This window comes from Aulonocara sp. 'chitande type north' Nkhata Bay, linkage group LG11 (assembly GCF_057382095.1).
Source record: "Aulonocara sp. 'chitande type north' Nkhata Bay isolate Kocher_YH1m ecotype deep benthic linkage group LG11, A_spYH_male_GT1.1, whole genome shotgun sequence".
Taxonomy (NCBI): Eukaryota; Metazoa; Chordata; class Actinopteri; order Cichliformes; family Cichlidae; genus Aulonocara; species Aulonocara sp. 'chitande type north' Nkhata Bay.
In genome coordinates, this window is record NC_141354.1 from 10276206 (window position 1) to 10289108 (window position 12903).

General features: G+C 38.8%; 1 protein-coding gene across 2 annotated transcripts in view; it reads right to left on the minus strand.

The window, feature by feature from the left end:
- oxr1a (oxidation resistance 1a) overlaps positions 1-10026 on the minus strand; it is a 186068-nt gene extending 176042 nt beyond the window's left edge. The window contains exon 1 of one of the 2 annotated variants that reach the window (XM_086310496.1): positions 9874-10026. The gene's annotated coding sequence lies outside the window, so the exon portion shown is untranslated. The remainder of the gene's footprint in view (positions 1-9873) is intronic. The other variant, XM_086310497.1, reaches the window with a different exon arrangement.
- Between the last annotated feature and the right edge of the window lie 2877 nt (positions 10027-12903).

Sequence of the window (12903 nt, forward strand, 5' to 3'; positions counted from 1 at the left end):
CCTGCAGCGTATACAAAATATCACAGAGAAAACAGACAGGAATCTCACATCTCTCACATGCATCGCTGAAGTACAATAAATGGATCGAAAGGATGTGAAAGCAGTGTTATATTTACATTACATTTATGTCACTTAAATCAATGAATAATCACGACAATAATCGAGAGAATCATTTTGGCCTCATGTGGGGCTAATACACACGTGCCCACATATATAGAGAGATAACGTATATTGTTGAGTGATATCAAGAAGCTGATGGGGTTATGGTTCATTTACTTCCAGTAAATTTCACAAACTACTTTGCAATTTACTGTGAAAACACTGCTTGACCTCGTACTAGTTTGCTCAGTTGAATCATAGTCGGCTAAGTGGCAAGTACTGCAAACAGTGTTGGAGCTCTTCACCATTTCTAAAATAGTATTTTTTCATTTTATTTGTTTTGGTATTATATTATGCTAAAAAGAAAAAACTTGCACAGGAGCTGCAAAGAAACAGAAAAAAGACAAAATCTTAGCAGCAAATTGGAACTGACAAATTGGTCAAGACTGTAATATAGTTGGCCTCATTGGTTGGTTGTAGCCCCCCAATCATATGCTTGAATCAACCTAACCATTTTTACCTCTCATAAAGACTTAAATGGTCACTGAAAAGTTTGATTTACAGAAATAGTAACAAATATTGTCATTTGAACCAAGCAGCAAAGTCATTCCTCAAGCCAGGGGGACGTTCCTCATAACATCCTTGAATTTGGGCACTCCACAGGCCTCTGAGAAAACAACTCAGAATCTCTTCTGAGTTCGGCATTTACACAAAATGAACCTCTGCTTTCCTGGGTTGATCTAGTTCTGCTTTTTGTGTGTGGGTAGGGGGGAGGGGCTTCACATGATGACGACAATTAAAATAAAAAGTATAAATAAAAAGAGAAAACCTCAGCTTTCCAGCAGTCTTGCTTGTGGCAAGGTATGTACAGGATCCTAGAACACTGTCAGTTCGAGTTAAGGGCATGCATGCATTTGGGTCGGGGACGGCTCCCTGCTGAGTCACCTCCCTGCATGATGTTAGGCTGACGGAGACAAATGCCCATAGAGTGTCAGTCAAAAGTGACCCCATCCCCTTTGCTTTGATTCAATTAGCTTTCCAGCAGTGTCCCAAAGTGGAACCAAAGGCAATGTTCACTCAACTTAACCAGATTTTAGTTTGCTGACAGCATTGTCTTCCTCCCATCAAGTTATGTGGGGCCCGTTTGGTGATGTATGTCATCTGGCTGTCACATTATCACTCCATTCACGGGTACGGGAAAGGCGCTCAGAACGTGCCCTTAATTTACCTGGACAGCTATTACTATCATCAGCGTTGTCATTAAAGTAAGATTTGCAGATTTATCAGAAAATGTCAAACTGGGTAAAAAAAATGACAGAGCAAAGGATTCATAGCTGTCAAATCACTTTGATGGAAACGCACTATAAAATATCCTAAAGGGTGGTGCCACCCTCTTCTTTATCCTATCCATATAATCGCTATAATCGTTTGCTGCTCTTCTAAAGGGAGGAGGAAACATGAGGGGGTCACAGGGCTGAGTTCCTGTAGCTTAGCGTGGAAAATCCTCTTTAATCCTCCAACCAGTCCCATGGAGCTGTTTACTGTATGTACGTAACGCCATTATATTATGGAACCCAACCAAACACCCCCCTTGTGTACGCTACACCCTTTGCTTCCTCTTCATGCCCTCCCAAATGTTCACCTGTCTTTTTTTTTTTTTTTTTTTTTTTTTTTTTTAAATGTTTTTTCTTCTTATGGTTTTTTTTTTTTTTGTTTTTTTTTTAAGATTATCATCATTAGACAGTGAGCCAGACATAAGAATCGCACAGAGAGTGGTGAGAAAAACAAATCAGCCTTCGGGGTATTTATACCAAAATGAGGGAGGACTAGAGGGGGGCCACTTTATGGCCTGCAGTGTGGCTGACTAATCACAGTTTTCTTTTAGATACACAGTAAAATCATTACAGATAACATAAACCACGTCTAGATGTAAAGAGAAGTTATTTCTAGCAAAGTGCATATAAAGCATCAAAGTGCCATGAAAGCGCCGTCCTGTTCAGGAGATTCCTGTTTGTTTTCGAAAACAATGTTTTAAATTATTTAAACCCACCAAGCTCCATAATGGAAGAATGTATTTTGTGAAAGCTTAAAATGAATTTTCAGCTAGACTCCTGGAATCACATTACAACACAAGGCAACAAATCATCTGTGTCACTGCCTTGTCATTATCTAATTGTCTTGTTGTGGACTGAGGACCATCTCCTTCCTTACCCTGTCTGTATCCCTCTGTTTATGCTCTCCAAAACCACACTTCCCTATTCTTCTAATGCAGACTGCTGGTACAGAACACCCAAAAAACTGAAAACACAGTAGACAATGTGAGTGCTTGCAAAATAAATTTAAAAAAAAAGCAGCCAAAAAAAAGTAAGCAGGCAAAAATGTAATTCCTTGTTAAATATATCCACATTTAGCTAATATGTCTGTCATAAAACTTCTGATCCAAGAATCACTTGGTGATCCAGGATTGGGTGATCTTAGTTAGGATAATTGTATTTGTTCAGATCTTCAAAGAAAGCAGTCAGATTTGTTGCTTCATCATGAATAAGTGCATGCTCCTGTGGTCTTTGACAAAGGAAAACTGTCCATACTGAAAAGGTCAACTGTATTAATGATAAATTCTTTAATATTTCAAGCAAACAGCAGATCACCATAGACCAGGGAAGCACAAGTAAAATATTATTTAACCCTCTGAGGTCAAAGTCATCATATGTGCTAACCCTAAGCCTGGGCCTACCCCCCACTTTGGGACAGCACCAACCACTGCTAGCAAATGGTGCTTTGCAACATCTCATTAAAACAAATACCTGAATATCAAACACCTATTGACATGTTCAAAAATATAACACTAATATAAAACTAACGTGATTCAGAACATTTTTGTTTTTGTATGTATTATGCCATGTCATAAAATATAGAAAAAGCTTCTGTGTTATTTACAGTGAGATGTAACATAGAAAACATAAGCTTGGTTATTTTGTTGGCTTCAATCTATTTTTGTTTTGTAGGACTTATGCGCATCAAACTGTCAATAAAATCTAAAGAACTGAATCGTAAGGATTAAAAACTGGTATATAGTTTGAAGTTTGCACTATAAAACACAACTGTGATAACTGATGAAGTTATATGCACTAAAATATGAACTGGCTGATTTTGAAGGGTTAAAGGGGCTCTTCTGTCTTGTAGGACCAGCAGAATTACTTTGTTTAAAGCTTGTTTATTCTTCTTTTTAATATTGCATTTATAAGCAGGACACTTGAGTAGACTACAGAGAAATTTCAACACGGTAATAAACACAAACCAATTATTCCTTTTTTTTTTTTTTTTTAGAATGGAGCACTGGCAGCCCCCTGGAATAATGAGTAAGGCTACGCCACAGGATCCCAACTGCATAACATTCACTTGCACTGATCACAACTGGTTCTACCCACATTGATGCAACATCATTGGTCATTTAATCCCGCCCATATTAAATAAACCTGCTTTATTCCTGTGACAACCAATCCAATAATTTCCAAAAAACAGATTACACACAAAAAATTGAGTAAATAATCATGCATCATAATTAGTGCTTCATAGCTAACGTTCTGCTTGTTTGAGTTACAAAAGGGGCCTATTATAATCTATGATGCTGTTATTGTACGTCCACCTCCATATTTGCATTGTTAGATTGCATGCTCTGTCCACCATGCAAACACTAAGTGTGTGTGTGTGATAGAGAATAAGGAAAAGCTTAATAAAGTAAAGAACACTGCAAAGTACTGTGCAGAAGTCTTTAGGTACTTCTTAATTCTTTATATTTTGCTGGGGAAATGGGAAATAAGTGCAGCTATTTATTGAAATATGCACAGAAATACAGTAAATAAGGCAAAAACAGAGTTTTGGGCTTGAAAGTCAATACTTGGTATGGCCACCTGTTTCTTCAACACAGCCTGAACTGTTTTAGACAGCTTTCTGTAATTTCTTCATGAAGTAGTCTACATGAATTGTTCTACAGGCTTCTTGAATGATTTTTGTTCCTTAACAAAGCCTCCACTGTGTTTACAGATGGCTGTAGACACTCACTGTAGTAGATATGTTGCCACTGGTTTTCAGTCCACTTCTTGTGTATTTTGGCATACCTCAAATAGGAATAATTATCCAGGCTTCTTGAAGGACATTCAAAACTCTTCTTTCTTCCATATGCTATCAAGGTGATCCTGTACTCCTTCAATAATGCTGAGGTCCTGAATCTGGGAGACCAATCCATGACACATCGTTTTCCACTGTGTGTTTTTCTATCCAGGCATGCTTTTTGGACATTAGCAGTATGGGATCACTGTCATGTTGAAAAGTGGAGCTGTTGCTAAGATCCCTAACACCACTGTCTGAAATGCAACCCAAACCATAACAGAGTCTTCACCATGTTTTACAGACGGCTGTAGACACTCATTGTTATACTTGTTGCTGTCGCTGCAAAAGATACTATATTATGCCTGTCAAACTGCATTTTGGTTAAGTGGCTTATATGGTTGTATGCAGCTGCATGTATCCTCATAAGCACCATAGATCCTTTAACAATTTGTAAACAGTAATAACACAGGTAAGGATGTGCACACATTTTGGGAAAGGAGATTTAAGAGTCTGTCAATCTAGACAAAGGGATTATCCACAAAAGATCATGCAAACTATCTAAACAGGTTAACTTTGATGACCGGCAACTGACTTCCTTGTGGCAGCACAGGAACAAGCTCTCAGCACAAGAGCAATAGTTCTGGGGTCTATCACACCAGGAAAGACCTCAGGTGCAGGCTGTGTAAAGATGCCTCTGAGACAATCCAGCATATAACAGCATGGTGCAAGATGCTAGCAGGCAGGGCATACATGGAACGGCATAACCAAGTGGTCGGCATAGTGTACAGGAACATCTGTGCCAATAAGGCCTGGAAGTCCCGAGGTCAAAATGGGAGAGGCCCCCTAGGGTGGTGGAGAATGACCAAGCTAAGATCCTGTGGGACTTCCAGATACAGACAGTGATAGAGCGATAGATGTAGCTATACCGAGTGACAGCAACATCTGGAAGAAGGAACATGAGAAGCTCAAGAAATGCCAAGAGCTGAGAGAAGAACTCGGGAAGATGTGGAGGGTGAAGGTAACAGTGGTCCCAGTGGTAATCGGAGCACTAAGTGCAGCGACCCCCAAGCTAGGCGAGTGGCTCCAGCAGATTCCAGAAACAACATCCAAGATGTCTGTCCAGAAGAGCGCAGTCCTAGGAACAGCTAAGATACTGCGCAGGACCCTCGAGTTCCCAGGCCTCTGGTAGCGGACCCGAGCTTGAAGAATAAAGACTTTCCCCAACGGCAATTTATTTTATGATTTAAAAAAAAAAAAAATCATAAAGACCTGTAGACACTCAGTCATTTCAGTATTTTTTTTCTTTGTTTGAGCTTCACATTATTTATTTCGTAACTTGGATTCCTTAGATTGGCTACTCAGTGTTGTGTACCGTTTATGTTTTAATACTCTGCTTCATGAGTTCTGAACAAAAATGATCAAGCTTCATAAAATATATTTTATATATTTCTTTAAATACTCGGCATAATAATAATTATGTATTCTTATTACCCAGTCATCAGAGTTGACCGATGATGACATCCGGGAAATAAAGGTTGTGGACCTAGATGCTGCAGTGCTGACAAGTCTAGGGAACAGTGACACAGAAACAACATCACTGGACACTGATACGGAGGAACAACCAGGCTTGCTGGAGCCCTTGACTGCTTTATTTAACACTCACTCAGGGAACTCTCACCACAGGAAATAAAGGTGAAAAGTGAAGAAACATTTCACAAACTTAAATGCAGCATCATCAATTTGAAACACTAGAATGCGTCCAGATAACACCACTGGCACACCCATCGGATCACACGTACTAAATTTCACCATGTGACCACAACGGATAAAAAAAGGAAAATGAATTATGGATATAATGCAGTACAACAAAACCAAGTTAAATGTCCCATCTGTTCTTTAGGGTGAAACCATGAAGGAAACAGCAGGACAACATTATAGTGAATGCAACAATACATTTGATATGGTGGGTTTTAATACCTTAAATCTGTAGGCTAAATCAGTGTTATTTAAGGCCCACTCTTAATTTCATTAGCAAAAGCCAGTAAGATGATCCTGCAGAATGATATTTTGGCAAATTATTTCTACACTGTCTGTGATTTTGTCTGTTATATTCAAAGATAAAGGAGGTAAGTCCTGTGAAAGAAAGCATTTGCCCCATTTTGCATTTAATAGTGGCATAAGAAAACGCAGAGTTTTTCAGCTCCTCTCTAAGCTTTGCATTTTCAGCTTGAAGTTTTTCTCCTGCTGCAGGTTCACACAGTCATTCTGAAGCTGAGTGTATCTCAGGTTTAGATCATCATATTCTCTCCTTGGGACTGGGATATCCTCTTCATCTTTAATACAGAAATGTGAAAAGTTAGGATATGCAGGCACAAGCTCACAACAAATTGGTTGATTCTAAAAAATATATATCCTTACCAGGATATTGATCCAGACAGTCACACTACACTGATTAATAGCCAAATAGCAAACCTGCTAATGCAGCTTACTTTAGATATTATTATTCATATAAAGCAGGAATTATAGTGTAACCAGAGTAGATAAATAACTTACCTGATGTAAATTGGCGCTACAAATGCGAGCATTTCTGATTGTGTCCTCAGTCCAGCTTTCGTCAACACGTTTAATGGCTTGCTACCACAGACGCCTCAGATTTCTCAGAAACAGCTGGGATCCCGTCGTAATTCTGTACAACTTCAACCCGCTGTTTATAGAGGAGTGATTTTGACAGCCAAACACGCAACAACCCAACATTTTTATGATGATAACACTTTTAAATCAAGCTTTACAACTGTGTTGTCTCGTCATCCTTATCTGAATTAATGGGATGACGCTTTACCTCCGCTGCCAAAATGCACACGCATGCTTTTGATGACGTAGGCAGCAAAAGGGTCTATATGATGATAAATCAGGGATATTAAGGAACTTTACATTGAACTACAGTGCTTAGAAACCACAGAATCCCAGTGGAACCACTTATATGTGCACGAAGCCTCACAGGGTTATCGCCTACACCTTGACCTTTACATCACAGCATGCCCCTCAGGGTAAAAGCAGTCTGTGCTACATATAAGGGCTTATTTAAAAGTCTACTAGCAGCACTTTAAATAAGTCTTCCCAAAGAGTGCTTTCAAGAAACACTGTCTGATCTCATGTTAGCAATTTACTTTTTGCCTGTATTCTAAGGGTAGTGCAGAAGTTCTCAGTCTACCTGAGAGCTGTGTGCATTGATGAGCGTGCAGAGATAGAGGAGATAGAGGAGGCTGCAGTTGTTGTTGAGCCTCACACAGTTGAGAGATACCGAATTTTTTCGTGGCTATCTTGATAGACATCAAGCCTCGTCCCTCAGAGCTTCAGCTTATCAGCGTGGAGAAAAAAATAAATAAAAGATCAGAAAGCATAAAAGCGCAGTTTGATGCACTTGAAATACAGATAAGGATATATTTTTATTAGGAGCCAACTAATTGAATTTGTTTCTTTTTAAAACAGCATGTATGAAATCATTTCCACTAAGTGAATACAGTTCAGTTTCATCAACGAGAATCTCGATGCAGTAATCAATTGGTAACGGCAAGAACTCACTGATGTTTGCAGGGTGAAGGATTAATCAAAGCCAGCAGGACCGTGCATGATTTCATCATAAGAGTCATGACTGAAGGTGTGTGCGCATGTGTCTGTGTGTGTGTCACTACTATTTTTTCTACTGTAGTAACAGTTCTATGGTAAAGAACGTGGCAGATTCTAATAGTTGAACAGGTTAATATGTATGTTAATTGTTTAATACTGCAATGTTGTTGAAAGGGGAGCTTGAAAACCGTCATAAAATGTTGTTCAGTGGTTGTGAACACAGACTACAGTTCATGCTGCCACTAAAGGGAGGGCGGTGTGTCTGCCTGTCTGCAGCAGTGCTGTGTGAAGCTGTGTGTCAGCTGGATGAGGCAAAGACAGCACTGCTGGCACTGAAAATGTTGCAAAGTAGTACCTAATCCGATAGTTGTTTTTACTGTTGATTGTTGGCCTATCTCAGTACCAGGTTTTTGCAAGCCCTAGTCTTGACATTTCTAAAATGTTGGTAGCAGAGCTAAACACTCAGTTACTACAACACAACGCTCAACTGACCAATATTTTTTCTAAACAATTCATTATTTAGTCTATGACATGGGAAAAAAAACAACTCTATATTAAAAAAAAACATCATGGCTTTTCAAATATCATTGTTTTTGAGCATATTATATACACAGGAAAGTTAACACACAGTCTAAATATAGTTGTAGTTTACGAGTATATACATGGTTTGATTTATGCCTAAACTATTTTTTATTTATAAATGTCCATAGTAATGAAAAATTACATAATCCAAGTTACTTTTTAAGCAAAATGCCACATTACCAAACTGTGTTTTCTTATATTTTACTGGATATTAACAAAACATGCAATTAAGAGATTTTTGCATTAGCGTACAGGAAACACACTGGTATTCTTTTTTAACTTCTCCCAACCTTTGAAAGACAATTCTTTAGAAAATGCTTTTTGTAGCTCTTTTTAAAGAATTCTTTTTTACATGGATTGATGGCAGCATTGTTAGAAAACGGTTTGCCTGAGCAGCATGAAGGATCATCTGAGCAAGTGAAACAAGATGAGCATTCATCACAAAAATCAGACACTTTACTTGACAACTCCTCTCCCTGTTTTCACTCTGATTTGACCTTGAACATCTCGCTGCCCTTGACCAAGCTACCTTTCACATCAGTGAAGCCACCGTGTCTGTGGACAGTGATCCATCTCCCTTTAGTTAGCTCTGTGTTCGTGACTACCTTTCCCTTATATGTTTTACCAGCATGTATAATAAGTGATTAAAAGGACAATACACAGGCTTCCACCACTTGACTCCCAGAGGCAGCTCATTCTGCACCTTATGGGAATACCTTATTGCATTATGCAATGGTGTAATAGGCTTAGTTAGCTACATACTACTCTGCAGGGGAAGATGAGGAGGGGAGTTGTGGCCACACTTAGATGACTCACTTCATTAAGTCTACCTTCCTAAGAGCTTTCTAGTTGCTGAGGAGTGAACTTTCCATGCTCCCACATTAGCACAGACCTCAGATAACATGTACTGTTGAGTAAATAACGTAAACATGGTTCAATACACTTTCGTGCTGATGAATAGTCTGAATTCCCATTTTCTTTTGATTACTGTTTACCTTCCCTTTACCTCTGCATTATTTAGAACTAAATGTGGCTTATTACTGCTGCTCAGAGCTGTATTCGTTCATTAAGCTCCTATAATGTACTCCAGGATAGCGAAAATGCAGCAGGAGCGCCAAAGGTAAAACTGATCTGAATGTAAGTACCGCTGAGGCGCATGAAGAACAAGCAGCTCAGGTTATTTGTTTAGTGGGAATAAGAGCCTCCCTTCACCTGAATTTCACCTGCACCGCTGAAAGCATCACAAGACTCCAAGCATCCCCAAGGAACTATTTTTAAACCATCTGGGTTCCTGAGCTGTAGCATCCGCACAGAAACACTACACTTTGCAAACATTAAAGCTTTATAAGGAAACGACTTATCCGACCACATGTGAAAAAGAAAAAAGAAAAGAAAGAAGAAGCCGGGCTATCCGTTTGACAGAGAACAAACATGTCGCTGCGCATCGGTACTTACTTTTAGAGGGACATTGCGCGATGCCGCCTTTCGGATGCTCGCAAACACACTCGCGATGAAAGTATTTCTTCTTCAGGCGTGCGCCACGGCAGGAATGTACACAGAGGCAGACATGCGGAGTCATTTGACCTTCTCCCAATAGAAACTACCATCGGTGAGACATAGGAGAGGGGAGGAGCGGACCAAACCAAACCGGGCAAGCGTCCCGGCAGAGCGGAGAAAGCGGAGAGGGGAGGGGAAGGGGGAGAGCTGTCATCCTCAGATACACTGCAGGAATAAAAATGACACAGTGGCTGCAGATAAGGAAGAAATACACGATTCTAGTGAGCAAAAACAGACCCACTAAGCTTAAACGGGTTTAAGACTGTGGAACTATTAGGGTTTGTTCGGGCTCCAGCTAATGATCACATGGCTGTCAAAAAAAGAAGTCATTTATCACATTTACTTTTAAATACAAAATAAACATTAGAGATATAAATAAAACTTTATGTACTTGAGTAAAAATAAAAAAAGCAAAATGTCATAAGGTACGGCAGTATGCCATAAAAAGTGTGGCATAACCACTAGTAGTAATTTTTGTTGAAATGTATGAACATGCATAAACTGAGAAGGTGTTTCAGAATCTTAACTTGTAAAGAAAGTATTAACTAAACCTGGCAGATAAGCTTGAAGCAAGAGGTACACTGGTGGAACGGTAAAAAGTGAGACAAAGGGTACAAAAAAAGTAAAAACAAAGGGGAGGAAAGAAATGCTTGAAAGTACTAGAACTTCTATAATATAGGCAGAGCGGTGCTTTAGAATGTTCTTAATTATTTTTAGCTGTGTGAACAGACTAACAATTAAGTACATTTACGAATTTCATCAAAATAAATAACATGTGTATTAATCACAGTTCACCGATAGGTTAAAGTTAACTGCTGTGTATAGTAGTGTATATATTAGGTTATTATTGAATGCACAAGAGGTGATGACTTACCTAATTTATTCCTAAATGCTTAAACAATATCAGTCTCAAGAGTAAAATACTGCACACCAAAAGGAGCTCCTTCGATACACAAATTTCACTGCAGGCGTAAACTTTGCATGTGACAAATAAAAGGCTTGATTGATTGTATTAGAAGAGGCAAAATACAATATAGCAATTGTAGACAACAAAGTGGTTTCAGGTTTATTATTATACACCAAAAGTATTCAGTCACACATCTAAATCATTGAATTCTACAAACTTTGTGAAAGAAGTATAGTCGTGAGATTTCCTAGCTACTAGGTATTCAACAGTCAACTGTTAACTGTATTATAACAAAGTGGAAGCGACAAGGAACGACAGCAAGTTAGCCACAAATCACAGAGTAGAGTCAGCAGATGGTGAGGTGCGTGGCCCGTTTCTGGACAATTTCATGCTACTAACTTTGTGAGAATAATTTGGGGTTGGCCCCTCTTGTTCCAACATGATTGCACACCAGGCACAAATCAAGGTACATAAAGACATAGATGATCAAGTTTGGTGTGGAAGAACTTGATTGGCCTGCACAGAGTCCTGACCTCAACTCCAAAAGAATACCTTTGGGATGAATTACAGCAGAGATGAGCCAGGCGTTCTCATCCGACATCAGTGTCTGACCTCACAATGGTCAGAAATTCAATTTGACACACTCTTAAACCTTGTGGAAAGCCTTTCCGGGAGACTGGAAGCTGTTATGGCTGCAAAGGGTGCGCCGACATATTAAACACATTGGGATGTCACTGAAGTTCATGTGTGTGTGAAGGCAGATGAGCCTTCACACACTTATGTTTCGTTGTGCCATGACCAGATGAGGTACAGCCATGTTAGAGAGATAAGGCCCAAAGCCAAAATTTTAAATTCAGAATTGAAAATTTATGGCTACATTGACAACACCAGGAGTTCATGCCCGCTGCGCTGGAAACAGCATTTCTCAAGTATAAATGAAGACTTGTTACTGTATTGATTGATAGAGCTCTTCAGCAGTGAGAGGCTAAAATCGATGAGCACCACGTGGAGTTTGAAGACTGAGCGCTGATGACAGATGCCTGTGATGCCTACCCTCCTGAACACCCCAGAGCTCACTCATAAATAAATAAAGGAGACAGTACATTTCCTGAGAAACAGCTTGTTTAGTTGAAGGAAAGGCTTGTGTATAGGCTGCTTTTCACTCTGGATCATTTACAGAACACAAAAGGGACGCACTAAAAAATTAGAAATTACATGAGCTTACACAATGGGCACCAAATGGAACAACAATCCATTAATCAGAAATTAGTTAAAGAGGCACTTTATTGCAGCAATAACATTTAGGGTTGTGTGTGTGTGTCTTTTCTCACACCAATCATAAAAATGTAAATGGTGGCACACAAATTAATTTGCTTTGAGACTTACTGGGTAGCAGTAAACATGAATTTCTCATCCGTGTAAGTCTGAGTAAATTGCCTAGGAGATATTGCATACAATCTTAGATAAAATGTAAAATAGTTTAAAAAAAAATTCAACATGATCTCATGCTCCATGGGTGGAACCTATAGTTATATATACTAGTTATATATATTATATACTGATATAGTTAATAAAAAGTGGAAAGCATCTGAATGCACATTCACATAAGCATTACTAGAGGCAATAATATGCAACATCATATTTTGAAATCATATCAAGTGCTGCTACTTTGGTATTGATTGTTTAGTGAAGCTGCATTGCAATTTACATTTAGCAAATTAGTTTTTATTTGCAGGAGAAACCTGAAAAATTAGTAGTTTTTCTTGGCACTACTGAAACATTTACTATGTTGTACCATCCTGCATAATGTATTCTCCTTGGCTATACAGAGATTTGCATTTCACTCATTACCTAATTCAACAAGTCTAAAAGACTTTCAATCATGCTTTCAACTCTTGAGGCTGCTTAAGGTAAATGCTAACACCAGCGTACTAATCATTGACAAGTGAAACGCTATCATTAACATATTTCAGCAAAGTATTTACTTTAAGTGTTTTCACTTTATGCTACTTTTTTTCTTA